At 39.9% G+C, this 12,694-nt stretch overlaps 1 long non-coding RNA gene across 1 annotated transcript; it reads left to right on the top strand.

Annotated features, from left to right (window-relative positions):
• Positions 1–836: 836 nt before the first annotated feature.
• On the top strand, positions 837–11,737 carry LOC104004732 (uncharacterized). Its single transcript, XR_677758.3, has 6 exons — positions 837–1,018; positions 5,836–6,043; positions 6,408–6,485; positions 9,998–10,076; positions 10,247–10,374; positions 11,446–11,737. It is a non-coding gene; the product is annotated as an uncharacterized LOC104004732 (long non-coding RNA).
• The last annotated feature ends 957 nt before the right edge of the window (positions 11,738–12,694 follow it).

Here is a 12,694-nt window from a genome sequence, read left to right on the forward strand (position 1 = left end):
AATGGCTCAAGAATGAGCTCTGAGCCATTCTGCCTCGTTCACATCCTGGGTCAACACCCCTTTGGATGTTGTAAAGTTAAGTGAATTAATACATCCAAGATGGTTAAAAACTGTGCCTGACCCAAAATAAACACTGAATACATATTGGTCAGTATTGTGATTACACAGTGGGTTCTTGGCTAGACCCTGGGGATGCAATGGTCAATAAGTTATCCTCCAGCCCTCTAGGAAAATGCAATCTATGGAAGAGAAGACTGAAGCAGAGCATTTCAACACAGCAGTATTTCTCAATCAGTCTGCAATGACACACTGATATACGTCTTGCGCTTCAAAGGTACACTGTCCCATTGTGAACAATGGACAATAGGAATGTTTGCTACACTGAACATAAGTACTCCAACAGCTATGTTCATCAGCTAAATCACTGAGCTGAATAGAGAGACAATATTGTATAAAGAAGGAAAAATGTCAAGTTTGCACCAAAGAAAAATCACATATTACTGGAAAATGTCACATAAGAAAACGTTACTGGGCCACAAATAGTTCTGTTTAAACAGCAAAAGTACCCAAGGGTACTTTTTGTCTGTTATTGACAGCACACCCAACTAGAAGGGATAAAATATAAGAACATTTATTATCTTCCATAACAAAATGCCTTGAGGAAGGCAATTCCAATATTGGTTCAGCAGCTCAATTATGTCCTTAAATCCCTGGTTCATTCCACTTTTTCAATTTTTAAACCTAAGCACATTGACTTAGTCCTTAAGCATCTATCTCCATGGCTACAGAATGGCTGCCATAGTCCCAGGTAAACATGGTAACGTTTAGCAAACAATGTGCCATGAGTGTCTTCTATGGAGTCACATTTCCCTAACATATCATTTGCCAATATTGAACCATATGGCCACGTCCTAGTTTCAAGGCCACTTGTTCAAGGAAAACAAGTGTCTGGAATTTTTAGGAGATGGGAGATGAGTTGAACCAGAAAAGTGTGTAACCAAGAATGTCTGCATATTGAGTAAGTGAAGTATCCAGAAATTGTGGATGCTTATTCAAACACTGTTTTGGTTGTACTATAGTAGTAATTGTGTAGTAATTATTACTAGCTCATCAAATGTGGTTTTAAAACATTCAATCCCCTCAAGTGTACAGCCAAATATTCTAGTATTCCGGAGTGTACCACAAACACAGAAAGACTGAGCACTAGCTCGACACTGTAGTAAATGTTACTCATGCAAACAAAATGCTATCAAGACAACTGAAGAATCAGCTAGAAGATCATCTATATTCATATACTCATTCATTTAATAATTAATTTTTGAACATCTGCTGTATATATTACATCATTTTACATTAGTGAATAAGACGAGGTCCCTGCCCTTATAGAATTTACATGTTGTGGGTGTGACCACATGGCTTTCAGTTCCCAACACCCAATGAGTTTTATTCATCCTATGCTCTGTGTCGCTTCTGCCAGTGCCTGTGTTGTTAGACTCTGCGACTTGGCAATTGTCTTTATTGTATGTAAATATTCCTATACTATACTTATAAAAGTGGATCTTGTTTCCATAAGGTCTGAAAACTTTGGAGAATAAAAAAAAACAGGACTTTTAATTATTTCATGCACTGTTAAAATAGTGAATAATGTACAGGTCATTCAGCTTATTTACAGTGGCAATGTGTCAGGGTAGAAAAAGTAGACTGGTGCACTCATCCCAGCTTTGTTACTCATTAGCCACATAGTCTTGGACAAGTCACTTTCTGAGCCTCAGTTTTCTCATCTAAAAATGGGCATGACAGCAAAAGAAATAATCAGCAGAGTAAACAAACAATCCACAGAATGGGAAAAATATTTGAAAACTATGCATCCAACAAAGGACTAGCATAAAGAATCTATAAGGAACTCAAACAATTCACCAATAAGAAAACAAATAATCCCACTAAAAAGTTGGCATAAAACATGAATAGACATTTCTCAAAAGAAGATATACAAATGGACAAAAACATATGAAGAAAATGCTCACATCACTAATCATCAGGGAAGTGCAAATTAAAACCACAATGAGAAACCACATTACTCCTAATGACAAATGGTCGTTAGTAAAAAGTAGAAAAACAATAGATGTTGGCATGGATATGGGGAAAAGGGAACGCTTATGCACTGCTGGTGGGAATGTGAATAGTTACTACACTCTATGGAAAACAGTATGAAAATTCCTTGAAGAACTAAAAAGTAGATCTACCATTTGATCCAGCAATCCCACTACTGCATATCTACCCAAAGGATAAGAAGTCATTTTATGAAAAGGACACATGCACATGCATGTTTATAGCAGCACAATTCACAGTTGCAAAGGTGTGAAACCAACCTAAGTGCCTATCTACTAATGAGTGGATAAAGAAAATGTGGTATATATACATCATGGAATACTACTCAGCCATTAAAAGGAATGAAATATCTTTTGCAGCAACTTGGATGGAGCTGGAGGCCATTATTCTAAGTGAAGTAACCCGGGAGTGGAAAACCAAAAACCTTTTGCTCTCACTTATAAGTGGGATCTAAGCTATGAATACACAAAGGCATACAGTGATATGATGGACTTTAGAGAAACAGAAGTGGAAGGATGGGAGGGGGCTAGGAATAAAAAAACTATACATTAGGTACAACGAACACTAAGGTGAACGGTGCACTAAAATCTCAGAATTCACCACTATATAATTCATCCCTGTAACCAAAACCCACTTCTGCCCCCAAAACTATTAAAATAAAGCATTTTTGAAAGAATTCAAAAATAAATAAAAATGGGCATGATGGTAATGCCTACATTGCTATACAACACTGTAATAACAATGCTAAATCTTGTTACAAAGCTTAGACAAAAGTTGTGTACAATAGCTGGCCTGCTGTAGACACTCAGTAAATGAGAAGCTAGTAATAGTCATCACTGTTCTTTAACCTACTCTCATTTGCCACTTGTCAAATAAAGCGAACCTTCAGCAGCAGGTGGCCAGGGAAGCCAATTAATGCCTGCAGATGGCACGATGATCTGCTAATTGCTTAAGGCTTCCAAAGTCTAAATTGGTGTGGTAGCTCAGCTGCCAAGGACATCCAGTCTTCCCCTCTCCCTCCCCCTCCTTAAGCCCTGCTCCTGAGAATTCCGATGAAAACTCTGGTTCTCTGGAGACAGGTCAACAATTTGCACTGTTAAAAATAAGCCATTTGGACCCTGACCTGACATTTATGTGGAAACAGATGGCATTGAGTGCCATCTTGAATTTCTTTTTGTCCACTGCCATTAAAATAAATAATAAAAAATTTAAAAACTTTTGGAGATGTTGGCATTTCTCTCTTGATTCAGATCTTCAACTATTACCCAAATTCCCTGACCAAGCATGAGGTGAACAAAGGACCTAAGAAGATACAAGTACCCTGAAGAAAATGTCAAGCTCAATTATTTATTCAAATTGCAGAGCATGGTGTATACTTGCTGCTGTTAATAAATTTTTTTAAAACTGACCATTTCCACATATACAAATATATACTTTTTTACCTAATAAATAATCAACGCAGTCTCCCAGCAACTCAAAAAACCATCTGCTTTTTGAGCTCTGCCTTCACAGATGTCCTTCCTGAGTTTTAAACCACGACCTCGGCCTAGGCTTCCTGCTAGGAAGGATGGGTAGTTTGCCACTTGTCAGGGAAGAGCCTCCACACATGTTTTTTTATTGCCAGTCTAAAAACGTGGCATGTTACCCATACATCAAAGCATCCATATGTCTCTGGCATATTCTCTCCTATGTGCTTACTATAGGGGGGTTGATATAATTGAAAGTAGTGGAAAAATAGACTACGGAAGGAGGGGAAACAGATGGAGGGAAAAAGTTCTCCTTCACAGGCTAAAAGGGTATGTGTCCGCGGTGCTATGTCTCCTGAACTGAGAAAAGTAAGAGAAAGAATTTGGGGAAAGGCCAAGCAAAGTGCAGCCCAGTGTGGTCCATTATCATTCAAGCTGTTGTCATTCAAGGCCAGCACTGATAGGAAGAAGGGTCTTCAGAATTGATGATTTCATGGCAAACTTCAAAAGCAAACTGCAGCTTTGCTGCTTGTCCTAGTCAGCTCAGACTGCCATAACAAAATGCCACAGATTACATGGCTTAAGAAACAGAAATATATTTCTCACAGTCCCGAAGGCTGGGGCATCCAAGATCCGGGTGCCAGCTGATTCAGTTCCTGGTGACGGCCCTCTTCCTGGCTTGCAGTGTACTCACACGGCAGGGAAAGAAATGGGTAGAGAGAGAGAGAGCACAGCTCTCCAGTATCTTTTTTATAAGGACATTAATCCTATCAGATTAGGGCCCTTATGACCTCTCTCAACCTTAATCACTTTCTTAAAGGCTCTTTTTCCAAATATAGTCACAATAGGGTTTAAAGCTTCAACTAGGAGTTCGGGGAGAAACAACTCAATCCACAGCACTGGTAAAGAGCTAACTCTATCTGAAGCTGCTTTCCATGCCCTGGGTAGAGTCATCCTTAGCATGTTTTGCATACCACAAGACATAGTGACCTGGGGTCTGTGGCTCACTAGAAGTCCTGAACTCAAGTTTTCACCTCCTCTGTGGTCACAGGCTTTTGTAAGAGTTCTTTATCAGTATTCAGATTTATTATTTAAAAGGAATTGTCACTTTATCAAAGAATTTCTCTGATAACATGTTTTACAAATTAAGAGAGGTAGGAATATTTGAGTGAGAAGAGTTTGAGATACCCGCCCATCAGAGAGTTATTAGAAATGAACATAAAGAGGAATTAAAATAGTAAAGCAGGACAAAGATGAACTTTGAGTTGTACCCTACTTTTTGGGAATCCTTCCATTACTAAAACAAGGCCAACCTGCTCTTCATTGGTGATTCTATTCTTAGAGTTATTTTGTACAGCTCCATTTTTTTTTCATTTAAAGAAAAATAGTGCTCCAAAGCCATGGAGAGGAAAAGGCTAGGGTTACATCTGCCTCTCAAAGTCCACATATATCCTGTTCAACTCAGCCAATATTTTCTAAGCAGCTACAACAGGCCAAAGATCATTCTAGGCACTGACAAAGCAAAGGCTTAGGGAGTTGATCATTTGCCACACTAAAAGGTCTTTCCTTCTCTCTACCCAAAACCCTATGAGTCTTGAGGTTGTGCTTGGAAGCTGCACAGAACCAGACTAGTGCATCCAAATGGCAATTACCCATCCTGGAACTGTGCAACTGCCTTGTATCCAGCACCACGGCATTCTCCACCTCCAGCCCATCAATGCCATGTAGAATACTTTAGGGTTTCTCTACTAGCTAGGGCAGTTTTTCACTGAGCCATCTACACTCAAGATTGTTGACCATGGAACCATACTTACAAGTCGGTTTTCTGGAGCAGGAATAAGGCAAAGCTTACGTGCCAGTAGAGGAGTCAATCAGGGAAATGATAGCAATGATGTCTCTGAAGAGTCCACCAGGTTCTCCACAATTCCTAGGTCACTCACTTCATTTTCCTTCCCTTCCTCTCCCTGCTTCCTCATTCCCTTTATTCTCTTTTGCTTCTCACTTAACTATGCCTTAGAGGATTTGTGTGTCCCTCTCAGAGATTCAAAAAGCACACCAAAGAGAAATTCTTCAATAAAGAAATGTATCTATTCCACTATTTCCAAATGCATTTCTCTCCTAAGGCCATGCGTAGCCCTGTGGGTGGTTTCTAGAGGTTGCTGACTTGTTTCCAAGAATTCAAGCCAGGTCACTAAACTGGCCTAATTATAACTCTAAAGAAGACAGTGTTTGCCTTCAATTCCCTCTTTTCTCTTCCTAGGTACTGCTCCTCACTTTTGACGTCCACCATGCATCAACTCTACCTACATTCTACCCCTGGCTACCTTAGACTCTGGATAAAGAGGACCACCAGGCCCTGTGCTTTCTACCGAAAACTTGATGCTCTAGGCCAGAATTTCCAACTGCAAGCTCTAAGGATTACTTATCTTCGAAAAATTATTAAGGAAAAAAAGAGAGTTCATAGTTAAGTAAGTTTACATATTAGATCCTCTTCTTAGAGAATTTACTCATCACATTCCTTTATTAAAGGCTCTGAGAAGTCCTGTATTAGAAAAACTTATTAAACCTTAATTTCCTAAATGCATTGGACCACAGCCCTCTTTTTTAATAATACCTAATCATGGCAAAAAAAAAAAAAAAAAAAAACCCTGCTATTCTGCAGAATACATTTTGAGAAACTGCTGCAGAAGAGTTTTCTCTTCTGATCTTCTCCCCCATCAAATTTCCCCTATTGTATGTTTCATTCTGTCAGGATAAAGTTAGACAATTGAACTAATCATGACATGCTGAGCTAATAATAACAGCACACATTGATTGTCTGTTTGGTACTAGTTCCTGTTCTCAAAAATACAATGGAATAAAAGACAGCAGTCTTCATTTTACAGATGAACAAACTGAGACTTAAAGAAGGTAAGGAACTGCCTTGAGTCTTACCCAAGCAGTAGGTTTTCAGTTGGGATTCAAGCCCCCGATCTTCCAATGACTGTTTTAATACTAGCCATTCTGTAAACAAGAAGTTAATATACTCCCCTCCCCAGAGCTGTTTACATTTTAAAGTCAAAGAGAAAAAATACTTTAATACCAGAAGAATGAAATTAATCCCCACTAATGGGAATCAGGGAAGACTTTCAAAAAGCCAGGGAGAGAGAATTTGGGGAAGTCAGTCTTCCTTTATGTCTTTCAGATCACAGTCCCCTCTCCTCATGAGTGCAAGGAAAGCTCTGCCTGCTTGGGCAAGGGAACCTCCTATCCTCCTCCAAGCTAAGGTTGTAAGGATATGCAAACAGCCACATATCTACATGGAGGCACAGCTATGGAATGGAGCTACATAAAAATAACTTTGGATATGCTGATTTGTGGAGCCCACATGCATTGCCATCTATTAATAGCTCAGTTTGTGGTTTTATTCCAGTAGGTTTAAACAGAAACCTACTGTCCACCATAAATAAAATTTTTCTAATGAAAAACGTGGGTCCATGTAATGGTGGCTGTATAATGCCCAACGGAAGATGCCATTGGAATATGGTGCTCTCAAAACCAAGTGATTTACTGTACTAAGTATTATCTAAAAATAATAATCCTGAGAAATCAGTACCCATTTTAAGTATATATTTGCTCCCAAATGGATGGCAAATTCACTCAAGTCCCAAAATCAGAATTTGGGGTGAACTTCAGTTGAAGAGATTTTTCTGGACAGCATCCCTTCTAATGTATTGTCTGTAATGATAACTTAGTCTGCACTGAAGCAGCAATGGAATCTCATTAGGCTCCAATCTTGTTCTGTTTGTACTTCTCCATCACCTTTATTTGTTTAAGGGGCCTGACAAGGCAAATGCTCCTGATGTGATGTTTACATTGCAGCTTTCACTGGAGCTTATTAAACTCATCGTTACTTCATATAAGCTGCAGATAGGTGGCTAGGGCCAGTTAGTGTTGACAGTAAGTAACAGACACCCTGCCACAAGGTAACACGTTTATATACTCCATTGGATGCCTGGTGGATTTTGTCCCTGTAAAACTATCACAGATAATGAAACTACTATCAGATAAGTGACTATAATAAATGACCACAATTAGGTCTCTGGCTGATGAGAACACTTGGTGGTCTCTCCAGCCTGACTTGGACAAATTCCAGGCTAAGTTCACACGAAAAAAAAAAAAAAGAAATCAAAAATCAAATTTAAATGAGATTGATTCAGTAGAACATTACTTGATTTCAAAAGGAGCAAGAGTTGAAAGAAATTGAGTTTTCATCTTTCTTCCCAAATTTTTTCTTTACTTTTCTTCTTATCTTAAAAATAAATGAATAAACAAATAAAATTCTAAAATCAGATTCTTATAAAATTCAAAAGCATTCAGTATGCCTCCTCCACAAACGTTCCCATGAAATCTAGAGTTGCAGAAAACACCTCAGCACATCTAAGGTTGGGGAAGCTTCTTTAAAAGGAAAGGCTGGTGTTGGGCTGTTACTGCACCCAGAAGAAAAACAGGAGAGACTAAATCACTGAGGGGTCTTGGTGTGGACTTTAATATGGCTGGACAGTCTAGGATCCATTCGGCAGCTTGCAAAGCACAACTGTAATCACTTCTTTAAAGGGTTTTTGTTTACACCAAGCAGGCTCTCATTACATGATGGTGAAATAGTAACACAGAATTTAAGTGCTCTGATGAAAAAAGGTCTTTAAAAGACATTTATTTTTTTGTACGGAATAGTCATTTCCAGGATGACTTATAGATTTACAGTGAGTTTTTTATATATGTGTATAACTTTAGAATGTGCTGAAAGAAGGCTTGTAGGCCCCTTTTAGAGACCTTAAAAGATGATACTAGGCATGTGAAAAATGACTGGCAGGCAAACATGCCTTGCAAAGCACTGTGAAATTATTTGTCATCAGTGACAACTATTTTGTTTATGTCATGTCACGCTTGCCTGCCCTAGATACCTCCCCACTCCTCTTCCTTACCATTCTCTCCTCATTTCCCTCCCCTTCCCCATCCCAATGCTCCTACCATCCTATCCTCTCAGCCTCCTTTGAATCACAGCTACAGTTTTAAAATTTGGCTAGAGGGAAAGTGCTTTTCTGTAAAGGTATGTTTACTCTGGGGGTTTCCATTTTCATTTGATTTAATATTTCCTAATAATAGTTTTACGGGAAATTACCCTGGATGGTGGATTGATCCCCTCTAGAAATAAACGCTTTGGGAGTCAGGGGTGGGGCGGGGAGGGGGTGATTGATGGGGCTTTTGTATATCCCTGTTGCCAGAAGACCTCATAAACTCAGGAAAGCTGCCCAGGCATCAGTCTGTTTACCTTTTCACGACTTTAAAGGTGATTTATTTGACCTTTGAAAGCCGGGATCATACTTCTTGCTGAAAACAGTGCACACTTCAGCATAAATGGTGACTGTCAAGATGGTGAAGTTTCCAGTTTGAGATATTTTATCACTTTTTTCCCTGTTCTAATCAGAATTGGGAGTGTCTTCTGGGTTCTTAGTACAAACATATTTGAGGGACATTGTCTAAATATATGGAGATAAGTGTGTGTTTATGTGCCATCTGTACATATAGTTTCCATAACGATTTTTAAAACTATTTATAAATGCCCCGGATATTGGGTCAAGAAAAAGTAGCATGAGTAGAGAAAAAGCTTGAGATTTGAGCTAGGATCTGAGTCTCTCCCTTACCATCTGGTTCACCCTAATTATATAATTTAGCATCTTACAAGTGAGAACTCTGGAGCTGTACCACCTGCATTGGATTCCCAGCTCTCCTCTTTACTCACTGTATAATCTTGGGCAAGACACTTAACCTCTCTGTGCCTTGATGTCCTTATCTACAAAATGGAATCAAAATAGTACCTATACCTCACAAGGTTGATGTGGAGATTAAATGGGTTGAAATGTAGATTGTTTCAACTAATCCTTGGCATTTAGAAAACAATAAAAGTAATTAATATTATGTAAAGGGGGTAAAAGAATCATACATACAACAAATAGGTAATGTCAGAACTAACATAAGACAATGCATATAACCACTTTGTACAAGGCAATCTGCTATTCAAATGCTACTAAACCCCTGAACTAAAGACAGCTCCTCAAAATCTCCATGTATCCCGCTAGTACTGGATGCTGTGACTAGATAGGATTTCACAACTTTTTTAACCGAACTGTGAAGAAATATGGCAGGTCTTCCTATCTTCACTTAACATATGAAGACACTAAAGGTCAAAAATAAAACAAAGTTACTTACTCAATGTCACATAGCTCCTCAGAATATAGTAGTAAGAACATAGCACCCCAGAATACAGCATTAGGAACATTCTAATTAAAATTATATAGCATAATATTATTTGTTGATGAGTAACGGATAAAGTAATAGCTAGTTGTTCTTCAGTTTTGTAACTAAAGGTTGCTTCCCTGCAGGAACCAGTTTTCCCTTCAGAGAGACTCAACCAGCAGAGGAAATGGTTCCCAGAACAGAGAGAGTATGTCATTAGCCAAGGTCAGTGTTTCCCTGAGATTTAACAATCAAGAGAGGAAATGAGGAAAAGCATTCAACTGCACAAACTGAATTAAGAGAATTGCTTTACCAACTGGTTTTACTTAGGGACATCAGAAAGGATATTTGGTATCAATAAGATTTCTATTTTAAAATGTTTTATGTCTTTTTAGAACTCCATCCATCAAGAAAAGAATGGACAACTGCAAAGGAAATCCGTTCTGTATAGAAGTGGGTTTATTTCCACTGATGATTTTGCAAGCTTTCCCAACAACTGGTCAGAAGGAGAGGGTGGGGATAGGTGAGTGTTGGGGGGACACTGACATTGGGATCACCACACATTTTCCAAGCCCAGTTAGGAGCTTGTGATATGGTGATTCTTTGGAAAACTCCTGGGAGTCTCACAGGTGCTAGGTGGGGACTCAGGATTCAATGAATTGGTAGGATCAAGAAAGCCACATTTAAAGGGCAGAGAGAGCAAGCCTTCTGGGGAATCAGAAGACAAGTCCCTGGGACAGGTGAAACCATGTTTTTCCAGTCACTGGGATAGGTAGTAGCAATGAGTGGCTGTTCCCTAGAAACCAGTTAGAGGTCATCCATTCTGGGAATCTACCTATCTGCCTCCAAGTCCCCCAGAGCCTCGTCGTTAGAAACTGCTTACAGTCTATACCCTTCCTATGGTCACAATATCCCAGCCTCTCCTGCACCTCTCAGAGGTATCAACATTCATGGGTACTGTAACAAGGTGCCCATCCTTGACCCTGCACATGCCTAGCTCAAAACCCTGTGAACTGAAAAGGACTCTGGGGTTGCCCACCAGCCTCTATGATGACAGCACATAATTTATTAGCCCCTGCATTTCTCTTCAGTACGTGACAATTGCATATGTTCTAAGGGGACAGCTGAAGGCCCATTAATCTTCACCCTAGTGGGGAAGAGACTGATGGTAATTTAATTTAACTGGATGGGTAAGGTAGATATAAGAGACCACAAGGTAAAAATGACAAGATTATTAACTGCACCCAGGGCCGTCTGTTTACCAAGCTGCCTCAGTAAATGGAAGCGGGTTGGTTAAACGTGAACCAAGGTTCAAGCAAGGTTTACAGAGGGGAGTTTCTGGCAGATGTGGGTAATGGCAGGGCTCCACATTTCCAGGGAGAAAGCAAAGGACTTTTGTGGTTAGAAGAGGAACTTGGGCTTCAACCAGCTTAGCAAGCAGGCTAAAGTTTAAAAGGTCAGGGCAAATTCAGAAATATTTCTCTCCTACACCCACAAAAAGGAAACGGTTGAACTTAATCACCAAGGTCCCCCTTTGAGTCCTCCCTTGACAGACCTCCCATTCCAACTAACTCAATTTTTCCTCCTGTCCAAGTTGTTTTTAAAGGTTGAGCTACAGCACTTTGTCTGAGGGGAGGCGAGTCCTCTGCCACTACCCTCACCAGCCTGCGGAAGGACTTGAGCAGGCTATCTATCTCTGGTGAGCTTTCTATTCAGAAGCCCACACCCAGCAGAGAAAGCATCAAGTAAATGCCTGCGAATTCACCATTCCTCATTGTCAACATCCACCATACACAGACCATTGCCAGCGAGGAAAACCACTTTCCCAGTTCCTGATCCGGCTCTGGATTTGTGCACAGAAATGTAATGATCAGCTTCCAGCTCTTTCCAATGTCCCAGCTTTGTGCCTAAACTGACCCTGGTCCCAGCCCTGTTGAGGCCCTGTCCTTTGCCCCATTTCCATGCCCAAATTCACCATGCCAAACTACAGATCAGCAGGACCACACAGGTTGTCCCATAAGGGACAGTGTTTACATTAAGACACTAACAGGAATAAGTGTTTAACACCTTATGATTCACAAAGCACTCATCTAAAATGATTCTTATTTAGCCCTGTGTCTGGGCAAAGTTATTAATTTCTCCAGTTTACAGGTGAGAAAATGGAGACTCAGAGGGTTTAGGTGTACTAAGGCAGCAGGAAGCACAACAGATATTAGAATCCCTCTGTAAGTACTTATTTTACGTTTTTGTGGAGAGAGAGAGAGATTTGTATACGTGTGTATCTCTCTGTGGCAGACACTATTACTTGCCTCTTCAAAAGTCATTAGCCCCCTTAGTCACAGAACCAGAATTTTATTTAGTATGGCCAGAGATGCACTGGAGTCTGGAAGTGGACACAACTTCTGGTCTAAGAATGGGCATATGACCCATTTCTGATCTATAAGATGAGAGAGGAAGTCAGCTAGAGGGTTTCTGGAAAGATTTTCCTCTATGATAAGAGGGAAGCACCATGAGGGGAAACTTTCCTGCCACACATTGCTTATTGTCCCCTGCTTTCCATCATGGATTAATGAGGGTGTGATGACCAGAGCAGCTGCAACTTTTTTGCAGTAAAGACAGAGAAGGCCAAAAACATCCAAGAGATGACAACCCAGAGCCCTGTTATCTTTAAGCTGCTAAACTAGCATCAGCAACTGCATTCCACCACACATCTAGTTGAAGCCATTTTTAGTTGAGCATTTTGTTTACTGGAGGTAAAAGCCCTCCGAGATAATATGCTTCCCCACCAGTTGATGAGAAACTCAAGGACAGAGACTATATTTTATTTATGTTTCAGACCCCTC

Source organism: Pan troglodytes, chromosome 1, assembly GCF_028858775.2.
Source record: "Pan troglodytes isolate AG18354 chromosome 1, NHGRI_mPanTro3-v2.0_pri, whole genome shotgun sequence".
Taxonomy (NCBI): Eukaryota; Metazoa; Chordata; class Mammalia; order Primates; family Hominidae; genus Pan; species Pan troglodytes.